This window comes from Furipterus horrens, unplaced genomic scaffold (assembly GCF_987537825.1).
Source record: "Furipterus horrens unplaced genomic scaffold, mFurHor1.1.pri manual_scaffold_6, whole genome shotgun sequence".
NCBI classification, from domain to species: Eukaryota; Metazoa; Chordata; class Mammalia; order Chiroptera; family Furipteridae; genus Furipterus; species Furipterus horrens.
In genome coordinates, this window is record NW_028327176.1 from 70,738,505 (window position 1) to 70,763,800 (window position 25,296).

General features: G+C 40.9%; 1 non-coding gene and 1 pseudogene across 1 annotated transcript; both read right to left on the reverse strand.

Annotated features, from left to right (window-relative positions):
- Positions 1 to 7,645: 7,645 nt before the first annotated feature.
- Positions 7,646 to 7,750, reverse strand: LOC150006458 (U6 spliceosomal RNA). Its single transcript, XR_016512068.1, has one exon. It is a non-coding gene; the product is annotated as a U6 spliceosomal RNA (small nuclear RNA).
- Positions 7,751 to 20,179: 12,429 nt separating this feature from the next.
- On the reverse strand, positions 20,180 to 21,577 carry LOC150006459 (NADH dehydrogenase [ubiquinone] flavoprotein 3, mitochondrial-like; annotated as a pseudogene).
- Between the last annotated feature and the right edge of the window lie 3,719 nt (positions 21,578 to 25,296).

The following is a 25,296-nucleotide window of genomic DNA, read 5'->3' on the forward strand; positions in this document are numbered from 1 at the left end:
CTTTTTGCTAGGGTGTGGGGGAGGAGGGTGGATCTCACCTTCAGTTTGTAAAAAATGCAACCTCTGAAAAGCATACTAAAGTGAACCACAATAAAACAAGGTGTACCTGTACCAATAACTGTGATGAACACTTCGTGTCCCTCACTTAACCCTCATGATATCTGGATAAAGTTTGGGTTATCACCCCACTTAGAAATGTGGGGAGGGAGGCTCAAAGAGACAAGGAACTTGCCCAGTCTGTTTCATGCTAGTGTAGGGACTGAGCCCTGGTCTCTAGAAATCAGACCACCATGTCACACAGATTGCAGAGCTGTATTTGGTGTGCAGGAATGAGGTCGTGAACACAGTGATCAGGGAGCTTGGAATCAAACAGAGAACGAGCAACAACAGGAACCACAAGAGCCCTGCACAGTGCAGGTAATGCCATGGCACAGCAGACAGCGCTTACCTTGACAGGCCATGTTTCACATTCAGTCACTTTGAGGACCCTACCCCTGAGCCCCCACTCCCTGAGCACAAGGTGTCCTCCCTCCTTTGCAGTGATGGCTCAGTCTTTGGCTCCAAATCCTACCACCTGGCAGGCAAACTCCCAGGAATGTATTGGCCTGCAGGAGGTGAGCAGGCCAGGGAAGAAGGGCTGTGCTTCCAGGTGCCGGGCTCAATGCTCAATACCCACTCATGTCCTCTTTGACCTCTCCCAGCCCCTTCCCATTTAAACCAAATCATGTGTTCCTCTCCCCTGAAAAACTGGAATTTCTGTGACATCTGAAGCCATGTTCCCTTGGGCACAAGTCAGTGGGAGGTACGGCAGCCTCTGAAGAGGGCAGGGCCTATGTTGGCCTCAGTTCCCACCTCACTGTGCTCTGAGATTTCAGGGGCATGCTGTCCTGATGCTGGTCTCTGCCCATCCCCTGAAGCCCACCGATTTGGACAAGTCTGGTCCAGGGAGCTCATGCAGCTGCTGTCAGACCCTGGGGGTGAGGTCTTGACCCTCATCTCCACCTTCTCCATTTCCCAATTTGATGGACAAGCCATGTGTGACTGGTCCAACACACCCTCAATGGTAGGGCCCAGCTAAGGAGCACTCCACCCCTATGGGACAACAGCTGGCTGGCTGGCTGCCCCTGCCACACTCCACACGCCACACAGACTTTGCTTTCTGGCCCACACCTGGTGCCCACCCTCAGCTTCTGTGCAGCTAGGACATCAGCAAGGTACAGTCCTGTCCCATGGGACCTGGAGGAATCCGGCCAGGCCTCTGGGGAAGGGTTTCCTGTAAGGTACTGATGAGACACCCAGGAACCACGCTGATGCTGTGGAGTTGAATGCAGGAAAGAAGCTGGGACTGCAAGGGTAAGCAGCCCCTGAGCCAGGCATAGGGTCACCATGGGGGACAGTACATATTCTTATAGTTGAGACCATACTGCTTGGGATTTTATAGCCACTGTGCCTGTCATGAGTGGTAAACCCACCAGCAACTGGGTCCAGGCTGAACTCCCCAAAGCAAGTTTCTACTTTCTGAAACCCAGGGCCTCTGCTACTGGTGGCCCAGGTTTGCTTCCCCTGCCCCCCATCTCTCCTCATTCCAGAAGTTTCCATACAGTGCATGCACATGTCAGGCCATTCCTGAAACTCAAGTCCTAACAATAATAGCAAAGTGTCCAGTGTCAGGATAGATATGACTATGCAAAATAAATGGCAATGAGCAGAATGTTAAAAAAAAGAAATCATACAGTTTTCTCTAACTTGACTTATGTACAAACCACTTCAGAGGGGAAAAAAAATTTCCCCTTAACCCCCAATGCTGACTTAAGTTGTTTCAAATTATAATGTTACTTAAACACGTACAAACATAAAACTAGATATAAACACCTTATGTTTATAGCTCTTGTTCAACTATAAACTATGAAATTGAATACAAGCAAAGCTACAAAACCAAGAGAGTCAAACCAATGGCCCTAATAACATGTGGCAGACTGTGTTGTGTAGCCTGGATGTGGTTCCCTTGGGTGGGTTCTACCCAGGCCTCTGAGGGCTGGGGGAGGTGTCCCTTCTCTTCTGGTCTCTGAAACCCTCCATCCAGCTGAACACTTTACCATCCCTTGGCTTTCGCCTGGCACAGATACATCATTTTATTCATAGAAAACCTACATCTCTTCTTTCCTGGTTGGCTCTTGGTTACCAAGGGGGTATTATTTGGTGCCACAGGGCTTATATATACTGACACCAGAGCTGGAACCACACAGCAGTCTCGGGTTATACGGTTGGTATCCAGATAACCTGTACAACTCACTTAGATGATGTCTCTTTAGTTTATCATCAACACATTCCTGTAAAGAACTGTAGACTCCAATTTGGAAAACAATGCCAAAATCCATCTTGCTGTACAGAAATGGAAGACGTCACTGTGGGGCTCAGACAAGTAAAGATAAGCAGTCTGGCCCAGGTCCAGAAGGCTCCTTTGCCAGAAGTCTCACACATGGAGCCCATGAGGAGAGTTTTCAGTACGTAGATGCTACAACCTCTGGGTTTGAAAACTTAGTGCCAATGTTGTGCTTCAGAAAAATAGGCTCTGTTCAACCTTGGCCAGCTTTTCTATGAGTGCATTATCCCAAAGTTCCTCCAAGTCCCTCAAGTGATCACATTTCTAAATGCTTCGTATCAATTCTGTTCCTAAGCAGATCTTCAGGCTACCCTCTTCACTCCATCCTCAATGCCATCAGCCTGGCCTGGACACCAAACTGTCCTCTCGGCTGAGACTTGGTCCCCAGCCCAGGTCTGGCTGCTCCACCATGGGCCCCTCAGGCCTTCCACACCTCCCCCTAATTTCCCTGCCATCATCGGGGGTGATTCTGGGTATAAATCCCTGTCTGTTGATTTTGGGGGCGGATCCCTGAAACCATATGCTCCTAATTCTACTGGGCCAGGCAGTCCTCAGCCTGCCTTCTCTGCTCTCTCAGAAGAGGGGAACACTGATCTTTCCTGTAAGCAGAGCTGTCATCCATGCCCATCACCCCGTACTGCCGTTCCTCCGTGCCTGCCTTGGCCATCGGATTTCAGGTCCACAGCACTGACGCACCATGGTGCTGAAATGGAATTCACCAAACTTCCCCTCTGATTACAGGGCAATCTGCCCTTGCCCCACCCTCAGGCCTTTTGACATCATTACATGCTGATCATTGGGGCTCACCTACAGCTGGCAGGTTAGGACCCCAGTGAAAAGGTTCCTTCAGGTTTACTGCATGGTTCCTTCCAGGATAAGACAGAATCCGGGTTCTCCTGCTGAGGTTCCCGTCCTCGCCATCCTCCACGAGTCTTACTCATCTGGGAGAAGCTGGAATTCTCCTCAGTAGTGTGGGTGGGGAGAACACCAGGGGGAGAGAGTGAGGTATATGTGGGAGTGGGGGGCTTCTTCTTTTCTTTCTTATCATTTATTCCTTCTCTTCCCTCCTTCAACTTTTACATTAAAAAAAAATTTTTTTTTATTACTCTTATTCTATTACAGTTGTCCCAATTTTCTCCCCTTGGCCCTCCTCCACGTAACCTCCCCCCAACTCCCACACTCAATTCCTACACTGTTGTCCATGTCTCTGGGTCATTCACACATGTTTTTTTGACTGATCGCTTCGCTTCTTTCCACCATTACCCCCCTCCTCCCACCCCTCTGGTAGCTGTCAGTCTGTTCCATGTTTCTATGTCTCTGATTCTACTTTGCTCGTTAGTTTACTTTGTTCATTAGATTCCTCTTATAAGTGAGATCATATGGTGTTTGTCTTTCACCGACTGGCTTATTTCATAACAGTCTCCAGTTCCAACGAAGCTGTCGCGAAGGGTAGAAGTTCCTTTTTTCTTTTTCTTTTTTTAATTTTTGATTTATTTATTGTTTTTTTATTACAGTTGTCCCATTTTTCCCCCATTGCTCTCCCCACCCCACCCAACCCTTCTCCCACAGTCAATCCCCACCCTGTTGTCCATGTTCATGGGTCATTTATACTAATTCCTTAACTAGACCTTTCCCCTTCTTACCCTCCTTTTCTTCCTCCCCACTCCCCACTGGTCACTGTTAATCTGCTCCTTATTTATATGCCTCTGGTTCAATTTTGCTCTTTTGTTTTTGTCGTTCATTAGTTTTCTGTATTAGGTGATATCATATGGTATTTGTCTTTTGTTGCCTGGCTTATTTCACTAAGCATAATATTCTCCAGTTCCACCCATGTTGTCACAAAAGGTAGGAGTTTCTTCTTTCTTTCTGCTGTGTAGTATTCCGTCTTGTAAATGTACCACAGTTTTTTTATCCACTCATTGATTGATGGGTAATTAGGCTGTTTTCAGCACTTGGCTATTGTAAATAACACTGCTATGAAAATAAATGTGAATAGGTTCTTTTGAATTGGTGTTTTGGGATTCTTAGGGCATATTCCCAGCAGTGGAATCACTGGGTCAAAAGGCAGTTCCATTTTTAATTGTTTGAGGAAACTCCATACTGTTTTCCACAGTGGCTGCACCAGTCTGCATTCCCACCAACAGTGCACTAGGGTTCCCGTTTCTCCACATCCTCGCCAGCATTTGTTGTTTCTTGATTTATTGATGATGGCCATTCTGGCAGGTGCATTCTTGCATCTCTCTGATGGATAGTGATGTTGAGCATTTTTTCATATGTCTATGGGCTATCTGTATGTCCTTGAAGAAGTATCTGTAATTGGATTGTCTGTCTTCCTGGAGTTGAGTTGTATGAGTTCTTTATACATTTTGGAGATTAAATCCTTGTTTGAGGTAATACTGGCAAATATGTTCTTCCATGAGCTTGCTTCCCTTTTCATTTTGGTGGTTTATTTAGCCATGCAGAAACTTTTTAACTTGATGTAGTACCATTTGTTTACTGTTTCTCTTTTATTTTCTTTGCCCTAGGTGATATATCAGCAAACGTATTGTTACGTGGGATATCTGAAATTTTCCTGCTTATGTTTTCTGCTAGGATTTTTATGGTATCATGACATATTTAAGTCTTTTATCCATTTTGAGTTTATTCTGGTGTATGGTAGAAGTTGGTGGTCTAGTTTCACTTTTTTTTCCTGTACAAGTCCAATTCTCCCAACACCATTAATTGAAGAAGCTATTTTTATTCTATTATAAGCTAGTGCCCTCTTTGTCAAATATTAATTGACCATAGAAACACGGGTTTATTTTTGGGCTCTCTATTCTGTTACACTAATCTATGTGTCTGTTCTTATGCCAGTACCAGACTGTTTTGATTACAATGGCCTTAAAGTATAGTTTGTTATCAGGTATTGTGATCCCTCCTATTTTGTTCTTCTTTCTCAAGATTGCTGTGGCTATTCAGGGTCTTTTTTAGGAGGAGGGGGGAGATTCCATATCAATTTTTGAAATATTTGTTCTAGATCTATGAAATATGGCATTGGTATTTTAATAGGAATTGTGTTGAATCCATAAGTTGCTTTGGGTAGTATGGACATTTTAATGATGTTAATTATTCCAATCAATGAACATGGTATATGCTTCCATTTATTTGTATCTTCCTCAATTTCTTTCTGTAGTGTTCTGTAGTTTTCCAGGTACAGGTGTTTTAGCTCCTTGGCTAAATTTATTCCTAGTTACTTTATTTTTCTTGTTGCTACAGGAAATAGAATTTTTTTCTTAGTTTCTCTTTCTGATAGTTCATTGTTGGTGTAAAAAAATGCCATCAATTTCTTAATATTGACTTTGTATCCTGTTATTTTGCCAAATTCACTTATTAGGTCAAGTTTTTTGGTGGAGACTATAGGTTTTCTAAGTACACTACCATGTTATCTGCAAATAAGGACAGTTTTACTTTCTTCTTTCCAATTTGGATACCTTTTATTTCTTTTTCTTGTCTGGTCGCTGTGGCTAGAACATCCATTACTATGCTGACTAAGAGTAGTGAGAGCAGATATCCTTGGTCTTGTTCCTGATTTTAAGGGTAAAGCTTTTAGTTTTTGACCATCGAATATGATATTGGCAGTAGGTTTCTCATATATGGCCTTTATTATGTGGAAGTATGCTCCTTTTATTCCCACTTTGCTGAATGTTATTGTAAATGAGTGTTGGAGTTTATCAAACTCTTTTTCAGCATCTATTGATATGATCACATGACTTTGGTTTTCCATTTTATTTCTATGGTGTATTGTTTACTTACCTGTGAATATTGTACCATCCTTGTATCCCTAGGATGAATCCCACTTGATTATGGTGAATGATATCTTAAATGTATTGCAGATCTAGATTGCCAGTATTTTGTTGAGGATTTTTAGGATCTATGTTCATCAGAGATATTGGCCTATACTTTTCTTTCTTTCTTACATCTTTATCTGGTTTTGGAATTAGGGTAATACTATGCCTCCATCTTGGCCAAAGTCCTACTTCACCTCTTTTGTTTCCTATTTTATTTATTTGGGTCCTCTCTCTTCTTTCCTTGATGAGTCTGGTTAAAGGCTTGTCAATTTTGTTTATCTTTTCAAAGAAACAACTCCTGGATTCATTGATCCTTTGAATTATTCATTTAGTCTCTTTGTCATTTAATTCTGCTCTGATCTTGATGATTTCCTTCCTTCTATTTTCTCTGGGCTTTACTTGTTGTCCCTCCAGTTCTTGTAGAGGTAGGGTTAAGTTGTTTATTTGAGATTTTTCTATTCTTTAGGCATGCCTGTATTGCTATGAATCTCCCCTCTCAGGACTGCCTTTGCTATGTCCCATAGGTTTTGGGTTGTTGTGTGTTCATTTTCATTTGTTCCCAAATACTTTTTTATTTCTTCCTTGATCTCACGATTAAGCCATTCATTATTTAATAACATGTTATTCAGTCTCCATGTACTTGAATGTTTTTGAGTTTTTTCCTTGATGTTGGTTTCTAGTTTCAAGCCATTGTGGTCTGAGAAGATGCTTGATATAATTTCAATTTTCTTGAATTTTTCAAGGCTTGTTTTGTGTCCACCATGTGCTCTACCTTTGAAAATGATCCATGAGTGTTTGAAAAGAATACTTATTTTGCTTCTTTGGGGTGAAATGCTCTGTAAATATCAATTAAGTCCATTTGATCTAGAGTGTCATTCAATGCCACAATATTCTTGTTGATTTTTTGTTTGGATGACCTATCCATAGTTACCAGTGGGGTGTTAAAACCTTCTATGATGACTCTGTTGCTGTCAACCTCTTTCTTAAAGTCCTTCGAGATCTTTCTTATATATTTAGGTGGTCCTATATTGGGTGCATATTTGTTTACAAGGGTATATCCTTTTGTTGGACCACTCCCGTAAGTATTATGTAGTGACCTTTTTGTATCTTGTTATAGCCTTTGTTTTGAAGTCTATTTTGTCTGATGTAAGTATTGCTACCCCAGCTTTTTTTTTTTTTTTCATGTCCATTTGCTTGGAATATTTTTTCCATCCCTTCGCTTTTAGCCTGTGTAGCTCTCTTATTCTGAGGTGGGTCTTTTGTAGACAGCATATATGCAGGTCATGTTTTCTTATACACTCAGCTACCCTATATATTTTGAGTGGTGCACTTAATTCACTTACACTGAAGGTTATTATTGATAGGTATTTATTCATTGCCATTCTTCCCCTTTGTACCTATGCCCTCCCCCTGTCTATCTCCTTAAAGCAATCCTAAAAATATAGAGTACTTCATGAATTTTTATGTCATCCTTGTACAGGGGCCACTAATCTTCTTTGTATCATTCCAGCTTTACTATATGTGCTGCTGAAGTGAGGAGGAACATTTACATTTAAAGGAGGCACTATTTCTTAATGGTTCTAAATACCCTTGATTTTTAAAATTCTCAAGCCACATTAAATGATCTTAAATAAAAAGTAAAAGTTTCCTACGCAAACTCATAACTCTAGGACCTCACTCCAAGAATAACCTTTCTTTTTTTAAAAGTTTTTTTTTTTTAATTTATTTTGAGAGGGAAAGGGAGGGAGAAAAGAGAGGTAGAGAAACATCAATGTGTGGTTGCCTCTCGTTTGCTCCCAACTGGGGGCCAGGCCTGCAACCCAGGCATGTGCTCTGACTGGGAATCAAACTGGAGACCCTTTGGTTCACAGGCCAGTGCTCAGCCTACTGAGCCACACCAGCCAGAGAGGGAATAACCATTCTTAAGCAGTTTTTGTTCTGCAGTATTTAGAAGTGCCCAGTGTCAAGGTCAACCAGACTCTTATGTCCTATTCAAGTTTGCTTCATATTTAAACCACGCATTTCTTGACTGGTTTTGTTTTCCTGGAGTCTTAATGAAATTTCCCCACTTTGCTTCAAGAGGAAACATGCCTTTTCCATCAGATCACTAAGATCTTCCTGCTTCTTAATTGTCCTATTTTGGTCTAAAATCACTTCCTTCTTGAAGTCCTTCTTTTGATTCCTCTGACTCCCTATTCCAGTTTGGACTAATCATGTCCCATGCTCACCACACCACTGTATCCAGTTGTTTCTTTAAATATGCTCCTCTTGGGTTAGCTCCAGAAAGCATATATGTCTTCTGACTCTTAATTCCTTTCATGCTTGTCTGCAGTTCTACAAGCAATGCTTTTCAGAAAGTGCATGACATGTAAATTTATTGAGCATTTGAAGATCTTTAAGTCTTTATTTCACCATATATTTAATCAATAATTTGGCCAGCTATAAAATTTTACATTCAAGATAACTTTTTATGAATTCCAAAGGCATTGTTCCATTCTATTTTAGACCCTTGTCATTTAAAGAGTGGTTCACAAACAATAGCCACCACATGACCTAGGAACTTGGTAGGAACCCAGAGTCCCTGAACCTGAATGTGAACAAGATGCCCGGGGACATATGGGGGTGTTCCAGTTGAGGAGTGCTGCTCCAGCTTTCATTGCAGCTTCTGAGAGGGCTGGGGTCAGTCAGACCCTTTCTTCTCAGTCTAAAGGCTGGGGACCTCCGTTTGTCCTTACTTGGTGATTTGGGGTCTGATCGATTCCAGTGTCTGCTGTCAATTCAAGACTCGTTCCTTTCTTCAGATCTGGGAAATTTTCTTCTTTTATTTCTCTGCTCTTGTCTGCCTCTCTGCAGTATCTGTTCCGTCTTTTGGGAATGTTATCAATTTTCTAGGTTGATTATATCTCCTAGCCTTTCCTTTTTATTTCTCTTCACTTAGTTTTTCTGATCCTCATTCTGAGAAGTTTCCTCAAATTTGTACCTTAGCCCTTGCATTGGATTTTTTAAATTTTGCAAACATATATTTTAATTTACTATAGTACTGTTCTCTGCACTATGGTTACTATGACTTAATGAACTATAGTTCTCTGAATGCTCATTTTTCATAGCAGGCTGTTCCTGTTTAATGAATAAAATGTCTCACATCTCTAGAGATACTAATTAGTCTTAGTTTCTCTGTTTTGTTCCCTCCAGCACTAGTAGGTCTGTTTGTTCATCTTGCTCCTTCTTTTTCAGGTTGTTGATTTTCCTGATCATCCTCCTTAGATGACTATGAAATCATTATTTATTTACTTAAGTATGATGATGGTATTGTACTTATATAAGAAAATGTCCTTATTTTAGACAATGAATGTTTAAGTTTTAGGGATGATGTTACTAATAGCCACAATTTACTTTAAATGGTTACACAGAGAGAAAGAAAGAAAGAAAGAGAGAGAATAAGAAAGAAAACATTTAAGTATAGTGAAGTATGAAGGGGGACCCATAAAAACCGAAATTTATAAAAAATTATATATTTATTCTTACATGTATGAACTTCAGTCACCTTCAGAGTAATCTCCATGTGATGCAATGTACCTATCAAGATGTTTTTCCACTGCTCAGAACAGTTTTTGAACTCGTTGGTTTTGATGGCTTTTAGTACTTCTGGCACTTTGTGTTTCACCTTTTCCACATCAGCAAAATGTTTCCCTTTGAATACTTTTTTTTCATCCAGGAAAACAAAAGAAGAAAAGTGCTTGGGGCAAGATGGGGTGAATAGGAAGGGTCATGCTGTTTTTTGGTCAAAAACTGCTGAACACTCAGCGTGGTGTGGGCAGGTACACTCCTAAATCACCCATCTGGAAATGGGTAAACACTTTGAAAGAGATCAAAAAATATTCACCAAAGATGAACGCAGCCTCTCATAACAACGCCAGCTTGTCTACTGATACAAATGGGTTCCCAGAACCCTGACCTAGTCAGGGAAGCCTGTACTACAAGGGGCCTGCCCTCCAGAAGGTAATTTCGGTTTTGTGGGGGTCCCCCTTGTACTAACACTTGGAAGTGAAGAATATTCTCACTTGTTATTGTATTAGGCTTTCCATTTTTCTCTTAAAGTTTGTTTGAAATTTTTCATAGTAAAAGTCGGAAATAAAAAAAAAACAAAACAAAAATCTCTGAATATGATGGGGAAAATACATCTGGGGCCTGAAATCCCAAGAGATCAGCTTCCTTGTAGGAAACCAGATATCTACATAGTCTTTAAGCAACTTAGGCTATATAGGTCATTTGCATCCATGCATACTTGCAGTGTTTACAGAGTGATGGGCAATGTATACAGAGTCTCTGACTGATATTCTTCAGGAAATCTGCCCAAGTGGATTGGGAAGGCTCTTGTCCTGGTGAATCTCTAATGAAGCAAAAGAAAGTGAAAATGGGATTTCATGGATGTGGGTAGTAATTGGATTGGTGGAGGATATAATTAAATTTCACCAAGGTCCTCCAACCCCTGCCCCAGGAAAATAATGAAAGGGTGAGAAGACCTTCTGCCTTGATGAAAGGGAACTATGTGAAGCCTGCAGAGACTCTAAGCACATGCCACCTCTGTCCACAACTCCTCAGTCATAGAGCAGCAGACCCAGCACCTTCACAATTGCTAGTTTTACCTCAGGCAGAGGGCTGAAAGTGCTGGAGTTAATACAGAACACTGTGAAATGCATTAATCAATTTCTGTGCCCTGGTCTCCTGAAATTTCTATCTCTACTTTAGTAAGTGGGATCGAAGCAGAATCCAGTCCAGAAATGGGAAGCCTACTCAGAATGGGAAGATTCGAACACTCAAGTGAAAGGCCAGCTGACCAGTGCAGGCCACCAGCACCACCTTCCCCACCATCATGTGGGTGCCAGGCAGCCTGAAAGCTCAGGGAACAAAGCCATGACAACTGACAGGTTTCCTGTTATGGAGGATAGACAATGGGTGAGCAGGAGGACTGACTTCCACTTCCGCACAAAGCTTGTGTCCTCAGGGGTCTTGGGTTCTCACCCAGTGTTCTTCCCATGGTGGTTTCCGGAGCTGGTCAAGTGCTTTGCTGTGGGAAGCTGGCCATCCTGCTGACAGGAGGCCTCACAGAAAGGCCTGCTTCTTGCCCAATTCCCTCTCCTGCTCTGCATCCCTGTGACTCAGTGTCTCTCCAGAGATATCCACAAGAAACAACTCCCACCTCAGCTGTGTCCACTGGGTTGATCCACCAAGTCCATCCCATTGACTTTCCATTCTGCAGGAATCTCTCCAACTCCTGGTCCTGTGATGGGCCCTCACCCACCATCAATGCCCCTGAGCACTGTTCCCTTCTATTTCTTCTCCCAGTTATCTTAAAGGGAAAGGAGCAGTGTAGTGTTCACACCATCATCCTGAACCAGAAGTCCTCACTGGTTTCTAGTCCTCCCATTTGTGCTGCAGTGTCTAAGTATCTTCTTTCTCAATCCAGATGCCCTGCCGTTCCCCCCCTCTCTACCCTTTATATTCCATCTTTTAGCAGTAAGTTAGGAAAGGCATCTGCCTGGCCTTATGACACACTGCAGGAAAGAGTTAACCCAGCAGGCCTGAGACTGCCATTCTTAGAAAAGCCTGCATGCAAGGCTGGTCCTTGGTGGCACCAGGGAACTTCGATGTGGGGAGGGTTTCCAGCTTTCCCTGACTGATCAGTGTGGCTCCTGTGCCTAAACTGTGTGCAAACACTGGTTTATGCTACCATCTGTTTTTCTTCTGAAAGTGGAATTTTGATGCATGTGAGGCAGAAGGTGCCCAATAAAAACCATCATGCTGGGTCCCTTAAAGAGCATCCTGGGGAAGTAAGACTTTACCTGTGTTGTCACCAGTCATTACTGCAGAGCAAAGCTTGTCATGTGTGACTCCAGTGGGAGGGGCATACATGCTCCCGGTTTGCTTCAGACTTTGCCACTTTGCCTTTTCCCCTTGCTGCTTTTGTGTTATATTTTTTTGCTACAATAAATCATAACCAGAATTTTGACTCTATGCTGAGTCCTGAGAGTCCTCCAGAGAACTGTCAAAACGGGGACCCCTGACACACACCACACTGCTTACAAAATATATGTTTCCTGCACTTGATAAACTTCCATTGTGGCTAGAGGTATTGCACTATTTGTCTGGCACGTGTTGAAAAGATGTCTGTCTGGGAAAACAGTCAAAAGGTCTACACAACCTGGCTTTAGGGTCTTTGATGACCTACTTTCTGGCAGAATGTGAAGCTGGACCATCCCTGGCTTCTGTCCTCAGACTGGGCCCTGAAGCTTTCATGTGGGTTCTTATTGCACAAAGCCTCTGTCTGTCCCTCTGTGCTGGCACACGTCCCCATGCAGGCAGCCCAGTATCCCTGCATGCCTGTCCTCTGTGGTCAGAGTCCCGCACTGGCACTGTCCCTGCTCCATCCACAGGACAAACAGTAAATAGTCCCTGTTTCTCCATGTGCTTCCACTTTGGTTCACAGAAAGTGTGAAATGAAGAAAAATCCACATGAAACTAGTGGTGAAGGAAAGGAAACCAGGGTTCAAATCAACAAATTGGAACATAAGAAAGAAATAAATAGACAACCAGTAAAAAAGGAGGAAACAAGAATTGTAAATAATGAGGAGAGGCTTAGAATCTCTGGGACAACTTTAAATGTGCCAACATCTAAATCATAGGGGTGCTAGAAGAAGAGGAAGAGCAAGAAATTGAAAAATTATGTGAAAAAAATAATAAAGGGAAACTTGCATAATTTTGGGAAGGAAATAGGCATACAAGTCCAGGAAGCACAAAGAATCCTAAACAAACTAGACTTAGGGACGACCACTCCAAGACACATCATAATTAAAATGCTAAAGGTACTTCCCCCCAAGATGGAGGCCTAGACTGACACACTCCATCTCCCTCCACAACTAAGAAGGACTACAACTATTGCAAAACTAGAAATAACCAGAAGTTCCAGAAAATAAAGCTACATGGAAGTCCAACATAAGAAGTTATAAACAAGTGGTGCTCATCGGGACAGGAAGAAGGGGCAAAGCCAGGGTGGAGAGATCAAGCTGTGCTGGTGGCTTGCAGCAATGATCGGTGGGACCCGGTAAGCACAGACACCTGTATTTAAGGGGAGGCGAGAAGCGCCCAGGGACTGCACCTGGCAGCAGACTAAACCCATCAGATCGCAATTCCAATGCTGGGGAAGGCAGACCCCCATTGCCTCGGACTGTGAGCCCAGAGAGTGTGGGGACAGAGGAGGAGGCTCCTGCTCTCTCAGTGGAGAGTGAACTGCAGGAATCCAACTTGGGCCCCTGCCCCTACACAAAGCACCACAGTGTGGTGAGAAGGGTCACCCGGTAGTGACAAGTACACAGAGTTCTGCCCCCAATAGCATTTGAGGGGTGACAGCACCACCCAAGAAGAAAAGATAAACGAAAACTGTCAGGATGGCAGGAATGATGATGCAGATCCCAATCATGCAGTTGACCAGAAAGCACATACATGAATTAACTTACAAAGAAATAGATAATCTTTCTGAGGCTCAGTTCAGAGCTATAGTCATACGGCAGCTTAAAGAACTAACAAAAGGTCTTGAACAAGATGGGGAAGGAATGAAGGTTAGTCCTGTTGAAATGAACAAAAACACATATGAAACTAGTGGTGAGGAAAAGAAAACCAAGGATCAAATCAACAAATCGGAACATAAGGAAGGAACAAACAGTCAACCATGCAGAAAGAGGAAACAAAAAGTGAGGAAAATGAGGAGAGGCTCAGAAATCTCTGGGCAGCTATAAGCGAATGAACATTCAAATTATAGGGTTGCCAGAAGGTGAAAAAGAAGAACTAGAAATTGAAAAATTATGTGAAAAAATAAGAAGCAGAAATTCCCTAACTTGGGGAAGGAAATAGACTTACAGGTCCAGGAAGCACAGAGAGTTCCAGATAAACTGGACCCAGGGAGAACCACTCCAAGACACATTATAATCAAAATGTCAAATATTAAGGATAAAGAGAGAATCTTAAAAGCTGCAAGAGAGGAGAGAATTACGTACAAAGGAGTCTCAATAAGACTATCAGCTGATTTCTCAAAAGAAACTCTGCAGGCAAGAAAGGAATGGCAAGAAATATTCAAAGGAATGAAAAGCAAAAACCTACAGCCACAATTACTCTACCCAGTGAAGCTGTTATTCATAATAGAAGGGCAGAGAAAGTGCTTCCAGGACAAAGTAAAACTGAAGGAGTTCATCAGATCCAAACCATTGTTATATGAAATGTTAAAGGGACTTGTTTTGAAGAAGGAGGATCAAAACTATGAACATAAAAATGAAAACTGTATCACAACAATCAACAAAGAAGCTAGGGAATTGAAACAAAGGCAAACTAAGAGGCAACAAGAGGAGAAAAAGAATTATAGGTATGGGGAACATATAGGGGGGAGGTCAGCGGGGAGGGGGAATGGGGAAAGGGAAGGATATAATGCAGGAATTAAGAAACATAGTAGGAGGGAATGGAGTAGACAGGAAGATGTTGAGAAGAACTATATACACAACAAATGGGCATGGACTACGTGGGGGGTGGGGAATTGGAGGGGGTTTCACAGGGTGGAGGGGAGCAGAGGGAAAAGAAATTGGGACAACTATAACAGCATAATCAATAAAACATTAACAAATAAAATAAAATAAAATGCTAAAGGTTAAGGATAAAGAGAGAATCTTAAAAGCAGCAAGAGAAAAGCAGAGAGTTACCTACAAATGGAGTACCTATAAGACTATCAGCTGATTTCTCAAAAGAAACTTTGTAGGCAAGAAGGAACTGGCAGGAAATATTCAAAGTGATGAGAGGCAAGGACTTACAACCAAGACTACTCTATCCAGAAAAGCTATCATTTAGAATGGAAGGGCAGATAAAGTGCTTCACAGACAAGGTGAAGCTAAAGGAGTTCATTATCACCAAGCCATTATTATATGAATGTTAAAGGGACTTATTTAAGAAAAAGTAGATCAAAACCATGAACACTAAAATGACAACAAAATCACAACTATCAACAACTGAATCTAAAAAATGAAAACAAAAACAAACTAAGCAGACAACCAGAGGGGTAACAGAATCATAGGTATGGGGAGCATGTGGAAGGGTGTCCTCTGGGAGGGGGGAGGGGGAAATGGTGCTGGAATTAAGAAGGATACTAGGAGGGTGCAGAATAGACAAGGGGATGTTAAGAATAGTACAGGACTCATATGCATGACCCATAGACATGAACTAAAGGTGGTGGGCCTCCTGGAGGTTGGGGTGCTGGGTGGAGGGGAGCAAAGGGGAAAAACTGGTACAACTGTAACAGCATAATCAGTAAAACATACAAAAATTTATATCAATATAAATTTTTTGAATCATCCAGAGACGTTACCACAGAGATAACTGTATCTAGTATTTTGATATATCCTTCTAAAATTATATATGCATAGGTGTTTTCTTCTATTCACATGAAATTGTAAGATATGATTCAGTGACCCCCTGTACCCTTTACCCAATTTCTCCCAAGAGTAATATCTTGCACAACTATATTGCAATACCAGAGGAAAATAATGTTGGTACAATCTAAGGAACCTATTCAGTCTTTGCCAATTTTAGATGCAGTTGTGTGTGTATGTGTGTGTGTGTGTACCTCTATGCAATGTTATCACATGTGTATCTCCATGTGACCACTATAGTCAAATACATAACAGCTCCATCCGAAGCATATCTCATGTGCCTTAGTAGAGCCACAGCCACTCCCCTCTCTTTTCCCTTCCTCACTCCTGGCAACACTGATCCAATCTCCATCACTATAATTTCGTGTCTGAATGTGGTGAGAACATTTAAGATCTATTTTCTTAGTGAACTGCAAGTACTAAATGTTACAGTATTGTTAGCTATAGTTGCCATGGTGTACATTAGATTCCCAGACCTTACTCATCTTCTAACTGGAAGTTTGTACCCTTGGACTAACATCCCCCCATTTCCCCTACCCTCCAGTCCCCTGACAATCACCCTCCTATTCTATTTCTATGAGCTCTGCTTTTTTATATTCCATATATAAGTGACACCATACAGTATTTTTCTTTTTCTGTCAAACTTATTTCACTTACTGTAATGCCCTCAAAGTCCATCCATGTTGTCTCAAATGGCAAGACAGCCTTTGTTTATAGTGCTGAATACTTTTCTACTATATATATATCCCGTTTTCTTTATCCATTCATGCATTTACAGACACTTAGGTTGTTTCCATGTCATGGCTATTGTCTATAATGCTACAGTGAACATGGGGGTGCAGATATTTTTTCAAATCCTTATTATATTTCTTTTGAATAAATACTCAGAAGTGGGGATTGCTGTAACATCTGGTAGCTGTTTTTAATTTTTTGAGGAATCTCCATGTTTTCCATAGTGGTTGCACCAATTTACATCCCCACTAATAGTGCACAAGGGTTCCTTTTCCTCTATATCTTCACCAATACTCATTACCTCTTGCCTTCTTCAGAACAGCCATTCTAACCAGTATGAGGCGATATCTCACCATAGTTTTGATTTGCATTTCCTCATGATTCATAATGTTAAGAAGTTTCTAATGTACCTCTTGGCCATCTGTATGTCTTCTTTGAAAAAAATGTCTATTCAGGTCATCTGCCCATTTTTTAAATTAGATTGATTGTTTAGTATTGAGTTGTATAAGTTCCTCGCATATTTTGAATATTAATCCCTTATCAGATGGGAGGTTTGCAAATATCTCCTCCCATTTCATAGATTTCTTTCTCATTTTCTTGTTTTATTTACTGTGAAGCAACTTTTTAGTTTGATGTAGTCCCACATGTTTATGTTTGCTTTTGTTGTTTATGCTTTGTGTGTCATATCCAAAAAAATTGTTGCAAGACCAATGTTACGGAGATTTTACCCTATGTTTTCTTCTAGATAATTTATGGCTTCAGCTCTTATGTTTAAGTCTTTAATCTATTTCAAGTTAATTTTTTATGAGTGGTATGAGTTAGGGGAACAATTTCATTCTTCCACATATGATTATATAGTTAGAGACCATCCATTCACCATTGAATATTCTGGGCTCCCTTGTCCAGTATTAGTTGACCATACATACATGGATATATTTCTGGGCATTTGATTTTGTTCCATTGGTCTATATATCTATTTTAATGCCAGCATCATACTGTTTTGATCACTATAGCAGTGTCCTGCACAGCTAGGGAAACCAGGTGGTCACATGCTCTTATTTTCCCTCTGGGAGAAATCACAGGCTGAGGTTTTCTTGTTACTGAACCATGCTACCTTGGGGGAAGGGTGATGCAGGTAAAGTGACTGCTTCTCTTTCCCTCTTCAGTATGGTCAGTCACAGATATTTTTTTTCTCCAACATTGTGCTGAAATTTCTCCAGTGGTTTCTTGGACTTCCACAAAGGCACTCTCATCCATGCATTGATTGTCCCATTTAGTGTTCTTTGTTAAGAAGATGGCAGGAAACTCCTATTTCATCATTTTAAAGATGTCTTAGAATAAGCTTGTCTATGGCTACAAAATAATTTGTTGTGATTTTAATAGGAATTTCATTAAATCTATGAGTCAATTTGGGCAGAGATGACATCTTTGCTAAGAGAGGCATCCAACTCATGAATATAGTATATATCTCCATTTCTTTAGGACTTCTTTGACTTCTTTCAGCAGCATTATCTAATATTATCTTATAGATACTATACATGTCTGTTAAATTTACACCTAAGTATTTTATTTTGAACAACTATAAATGATACTGTTTGTTTTAGTTTCCACATGTTCCTTATCAGTATAGAGAAATGTGATTAATTTTTATGTATTTATATTAATATCCTGCAATCTTGCCAAACTCACTTGTTAGCTCTAGGTGGTCTTTTGTAGATTCCATGATTTAATTGTCTGTGTAGACAATGATATAATATGCAAAAAAAGTACAATTTTTACTTCTTCCCTTCTTATTTTTATCTTTTATTTATTTTTCTTGCCTTATCGCACTGGCTATAACTTCCAGCTCTGTGTTGAATAACAGTGATGCCAGTAGACATCCTTGACTTATTCTTGATCTTAGAGAAAAAGCATTCAATATTTCATAATTCAGCATGATGTTACTTATAGGTTTTTGTAGATTCTTCTTTATCAAGTAAGGAAAGCTCCATTGTATCTCTAGTTTGCTGAGTTTTTATCATGAATAGTTGTTGTAGTTTGTTAAATGCTTTTTTCTAGGTAAACAAATAAGATCATATTATTTTTTTCTCTATTAGTATGTTAATGATGGATTGAACTGATTGATTTTTGAATGTTGAAGCATCTCTGCATAACAAATGAATTTCACTTGGTCATGATGTAGAACTCATTTATATACAGCCAGATAAAATTTGCTAATGTTCTTGAAGATATCTGTATCTAAGTTCATGCAAGTTATTGATATGTAGTTTTCCCTTTTTTGTTCTGTCTAGTTTTGGTGTCTGAATAATACCAGCTATATAAAATAGAGTTCGAAGGGTTCTTAATATTGGTTGAATCTTATTTTTTATCTTTGTCATTCTTGCTAGAGAGTTGAAAATTTTATCAATTCTTCTCAAAGAAGAGGCCATTTGTTTCATAGATTTTTTCACTACTGTTTTCAACTTCATTGATTTATGCTATTTTCTTAATTATTCTCTTATGCTTGGTTTATTCTTATTTGATCTACTTTTTCTATTTTCTTTGAGGTCCATCTTCTTTCTAAAGTAAGCATTTAATGCTATACATTTTCTTATCAGCATTGCTTTATCTGCATCCCACATTTTATATATTTTTAAATTTCCTTTGAGACATCCTGTTTGGCCTATGGATTATTGAGAAGTGTGTTGTTTATTTCCATGTGCTTGGATATTCCTCTTTTCTTTTTGTTGTTAACTTCTAGTTTCATTCCATTATGGTAATAAAACATCCTCTGTATTACCTAATTCTTTTAAATTTTTTGAGGTTTCTTACATGGCTCAGGATATGGTCTATCTTAGTAAATGTTTCATAAGTGCTTGAAAACACTTATGCTGCTCTTGTTCTATATAGTTGACCTCTGAACAATGCAGGGGTTAGGGGCACTGACCATGTATACAGCTGAAAATCCACATATAACTACAGTCAGCCCTCTGCATACATGAATTCCCAAAGGCCAGTTGATCCTTGAACAAAACAGGTTTGAACTGTGCAGGTCAACTGATAAAAGACCATGTATTTCAAACCCACATTGCTCAAGAGTCAACTGTGTATCAATTATATCCTATTGGTTAATTGTGTTGTTCAGTTCTTCAATGTTCTTTCTGATTTTTGGTCTAGTAGTTCTAGTTCTATCAAATAGCTGAGAGTGATGTGTTGAAGTTTCCAACTATAATTATTGATTTATTTCTCCTTTCATCTTTACCAAGTTTTTTCCCTAATATATCACTATGTATAATGTTGTCAGTGGTTGCTTTAAGTATCATTATGTGTGTGTGCATGAGCATGCATGTGCATATGTATGTATGTATGTATGTATGTATGTAACTTATTATAGTCTAGTGGTACTGATGTTTTACCACTTTATGATGTGTAGAAACCTCACTTCCATTTAGGTCTTTTATTTTACCCTGTTTAAAAATATAATTGTCTGAAGAATTAACAGTTTCTCCATACACATTGAGCACTGCACCAAAAGGAGTTATGATTGTTTCAAATATCAAATATAATGAGGAGAGAATATTACATTTACCCCAATGTTATACATTCCAATGTTCTTTTTTTTTGAAGTTCCAAGGCTTCTTTTGTTATCGTTTTCTTTTCTGTTTAGAGAACTTTCTTTAGTCATTCCTTTCCTTTTTTTTTAACTTGAGCACACTTCATTTTGCAAGCAAGAATGCATCGGACAATGTAAAGGTAATCATTAAATTGAGCTCTCAGTGGTGAGATGGCTCTCATCTGGAAGAGGGCTGAGGCATCCTGAATTTCGAGAGGTCCAGGTTTAGGTCTAAGAAGATGTACATGGTGTAGTTATGATGCTGAAGATTCTTGTAGGTAGTATTGTCAAATGGCTCAACAGGAGCAGTGACTTGCACAGGTTCCTGTGTGTCATCTTGGTCTCCCACTTACGTTGAGTCTTCCATGATTTCATCCTTTGCCTCAAGCTTTAGTACTGCTGTCTTTTCGTCAAAGATATCTTTATCATGAACAGGAACTTGGCTTCAAATTTTTTATTGATTCCTAATCTTCCAAAATTTCTTCATTAGCTTTTGAGATTCCTTCTATTACCTGCTTCCTCAAATTTTCTTTTTTGAATGGGGGAAAAAGCCACCTCCCCATTAGGCTCTGGTGCTTATTTTTCTAAATGTCTTCTGGTTTCAGGAGGAGCTGCTTGTAACTGTCTTCCTATGGCAGTTTCTTCTATCAATCGATTACACTTTGGGCCACCACTCAATTGTGTAGATAATCCTGATTTTGTGTGGTCAGATGAGGTATTTTTAACTTCAAATGACTTCTGGCACCATCTATTTTATTTAAGCTAAATATTTTCTGCAGCTTTTTTTCCTTTACATTTTGCTTCATAAATTCTTCATCTACTTGTGACTTAGGTACTGTGGGTTTTGGCTCATCTTTTCTGACCTTTAATGGCTTCATGACGGCCCCTTTCTTCTTTGCCTGATGGGGCCTCTCTCGGGAGGGGAGGTCCAGATGTGGCTGTGGTGACCAGGCCTTCTCTCTTGCTGGTACCGACATTTTGGGGGCTTTGTTTTCAAAGGAATAGGAGGTCTCTAGTTTTGAAACTCTTCCTTTGCATTTGCTCATCACTTGAGAATCAACTTCTGATTCATCCCCCTCCTTGTCAGACTCTGAACTGGAGGAGCTGGATGAAGATGGAGATTAACTGTCCGTCACTCTCCCACCCTTCTGAAGAGCTTCTGAATTGGACCCTGTTTTCTGAATGAAGATGAAACTTTTTGAGGGAATTCTACCAAAGTCTTTCTTGACAAAAACTTTAAAACCCTTTCATCTGTGAACAGCACGTTGTCATCAGCGTTAGGGCTAGCTACTGTCCCACCTTGATTCACAACTGATGAGAAAGAACTGGGTGAAGTCAAGTTTTTAGATAATTCAGCTGCTGCTGAGGTAGTTAGTAGGTTGCCCCTCTCCTTTGGGTCCACTACATTTTTTGGTGAACTTTGTTTCTTGGAATTTGGTGGCAGTCCCTTGTCACTCTTTTCTGATTTTGCAGAGAGAGAAGCTGTAGGAGCAAATCTTCAAAATACTTGTCCTTCTAGGAGCATAGCGTTCAGCGCCCTGGCTCATCCTTGCTGGAACAGAAGGAAGGCAGCCATCACAGTGACTTAGAGGTGGCCTGTGTGAGGGGCAGGCCGGGCAGGCTATTCATTCTTTAAGAGTAGATTGGTTAGCAATAAATTCTTAGTTTCCCTTAATCTGATATCGTTATTTTCCTATCAACCTGGAAATATATTCTCACTGGATATAGAATTTGCAGTTGACAGTTCTTTTCTTACAGTACTTGAAAATAGTGTGTTGATTCCTCCTGGTCTCCCTGGTTCCAGATGAGAGATCTGCTCTCACTTGAGTTGGTGTTTCCCTAAAAGTAATGCACCATTTATCTGTCTGCTTTCAAAATTTTGTCCTTGCTTTTAGCTTTCAGAAGTCTAATTATTATGTGTCCTGTGGTGAATTTCTTTGGGTTTACACTATTTGGGATTCACTCAGCACCCTTGGATTTTCAGTTTCCTGTCTTTCAACAAATTTGGGATTTTTCTGGCATTGTTTCCTTGAATACTTGTTCATCATTGTCTGCTTTCCTCTCCTTGTGAGACACTAATAATACAAATGCCCTTCATTATTGTTCTAAGGTCCCTGAGACTGCTCACTTTCATCCACTCTGTTTGATTGGATAAGTTCTATTGCTCTGTCCTCAGTTTTACAGATGCTATTCTCTAGCCTCTCTACTCTTCTATCAGGGTCATTCTGCAAATTTGCTATTTCAATCACTGTATTTTTCAATTCCATAATTTGCATCAAGTCCATTTTTATTCTATCTTTGCTAAAATGTTCTCTTATTTTTATGTTTTTCAAGAGTATTTGTAATTACCTTTGAAGTATTTTTATTTTTTAATATGCTTTATTGATTATGCTGTTACAGTTGTTCCAATTTCTTTTTCCTTTGTTCCCCTCCACCCAGTGACCCCCCCTCCAATTGCACCCCCCTTAGTCCATGCCCATTGGTTGTGCATATAGTTCTTCTCAATATTTCCTGTCTACTCCACTCCCTCCTACTATGCTTCTTAATTCCTGTACCATCTCCCTCCCCTTCCCCACTTTCCCCACCTTGCTGACCTCTCCCCATAATGTTTCCTATACCTATAATTCTTTTCCCACTCTCGTTGCCTACTTAGTTTGCCTTTGTTTTGGTTCCCTCGCTTCTGTTGTTGGTTGTTGTGACACAGTTTTCATTTTAATGTTCATAATTTTGATCTTCTTTCTCCTAAACAAGTCCCTTTAACATTTTACATAACAATGGTTTGGATCTGATGAATTCTTTCAGTTTTACTTTGTCCTGGAAGCACTTTCTCTGCCCTTCTATTCTGAATGACAGCTTCGCTGATTAGAGTAATCGTGGTTGTAGGTTTTTGCTTTTAATTCCTTTGAATATTTCTTGCCATTCCCTTCTTGCCTGCAGAGTTTCTTTTGAGAAATCAGCTGAAAGTCTTAGTGGGACCCCTTTGTTTGTAATTCTCTTCTTCTCTCTTGCTGCTCTTAAGATTCTCCCTTTATCCTTAATATTTGACATTTTGATTATAATGTGTCTTGTGTGGTTCTCCCTAGGTCCAGTTTTTTTGGAATGCTCTGTGCTTCCTGGACCTGTAAGTCTATTTCCTTCCCTGAGTTAGGGAAGTTCTGCTTCATTATTTTTTCACATAATTTTTCAATTTCTAGTTATTCTTCTTTTCCTTCTGGCAACCCTATAATCTGACTGTTCGCTCGCTTATAGCTGCCCAGAGGTTTCTGAGCCTCTCCTTATTTTCCTCACTTTTTGTTTCCTCTTTCTGCATGGTTGACTGTTTGTTCCTTCCTTATGTCCTGATTTGTTGACTTGAACCCTGGTTTTCTTTTCCTCATCACTAGTTTCATATGTGTTTTTGTTCATTTCAGCAGGACTAGCCTTCATTCCTTTCCCATCTTGTTTAAGATCTGCTGTTAGGCCTGTAAGCATTCTCATAACCAAAGCTCTGAACTGCGCCTCAGAAAGATTTCCTATCTGCTGCTTCATTAGATTAAATATTTGCTGTCTGGGCAGGTGTGTGATTGGGATCTCTATCATGATCTGTGCTATCCTGACAGTTTTGTGTTTACCTTTGCTTCCTGGGCAGGGCTATCACACCTCCTATGCTATAGGGGGTAGAGCCCCGTGCACTCGTCACACAGGAGACCCTTCTCACCACACTGTGGCATTTTCTGTGAGGGTGGGGGTCCAAGATGGATTCCTGCCATTCACTCTCCGTTGAGAGACTGGGAGCCTCCTTCTCCGTACCCACCCTCTCCGAGCCTCACAGTCCAAGGCAATGGAGGTCTGCCTTCCCCGGCGTTGGAATCACAAGCTGACGGGTCTGGTCTGCAGCCAGGGGTGCTCCCCAGGTGCTTCTAGCCTCCCCTTAAATACAGGTGTCTGTGCTTACTGCCATCCCGCTGCTGTCACCGCTGCTGCTGCTAACGACCGCCAGCACAGCTTGACCTCTCTGCCCCGGCTTCACGCCTCCTACCTGTCCAGACGAGCACCACTTCTTTATAACTTCATATGTTGGACTTCCATTTATTTTCTGGAACTTCTGGTTATATCTGGTTTTGCAGTAGTTGTATTCCTTCCTAGTTGTGGAGAGAGACAGAGCATGTCAGTCTAGGCCTCCACTTGGCTGGAAGTCTCTGAAGTATTTTTATGATAAGCGCTTTAAAATCATTGTTAGATTAGTTCAACATCTGATTCTTCACAGTGTATCATCCACTGCTTTCTCATTCAAGTTGGTTTATTATATAATGAGTGATTTTCCTATACCAACCAGGGTGTTTGGGTATTATATTATGACATATTTGATCTTGAGCACAAAGTCTGGGTGTGTGTATATGTTCAGTGCTGTCAACACCATTCTGGCAAAAGTGGTGCACTGCCTCGCATTGTCTTGTTGCAGACAGGTAAATCTTCAGCTCCCTCTTGGTCTTGCTGATACCAGGGGATGTGGGTGGGGAAGCACAGTGCCAAGGAGCCCAATTTCCCATCACCCCTTCCTGCCTCTATTTGATACTGGATGAGGGCTGAGGACAAGCTTCCACTGGCTCCTACTAAAAAGTGGGGTGGGAGAAGTAGAGTATTAACTATCCCAGCTCATCTCACCATTGTTGCCAGGTATGGCTGGAGGCTCAGCTGCCACTGGACCCCTTTAGTATGGAGGTGAGATAACATGTAGGGGAGAGATCGAAGTGCACACTAGTCCTCCTTTGCACTAATTTGGTTTCTTATTGTTGTGCAAGTGTGTAGCTTCAGCTGCTCACTAGGCTCAATGACACCAGGGAGTGGGGTAACGTTAGTGGTGACCAGCCCTGGCTCACACATCCTGGTTTGGTCTAGATGATGTCAGATGGAGGTAGGGGCTCAACTTTCCACTGGATCCTGCTGACACTGGGGTACAGGGTTGAAGTTTACTAGTGATTAGCTCCACTTTACCTCATCTCACTGGGTCTTATTGCTGCTGGTGGACGTGGAGGCTGAGCTCACCAATGGTTCCTGTGAGCTCACCAATGTATCCTGCTGATATTACCCTGATGGGACAGTCTGGCCTCCACTCACTCTACCAGGCAGGGGATGGAAGAGTAGTTCCCTGCTCAGTCCCACCAACACCACCTGGTAGAGTGATGTTACTCTACACCTGCTACCTGCCTCTGTCTGATTCCTCATATTGGAAGTAAAGGGAAAGATCCGTTTCTGCCAGGCCCTGCTAATATTGGCATGTGTGTGTGTGTGTGTGTGTGTGTGTGTGTGTGTGTG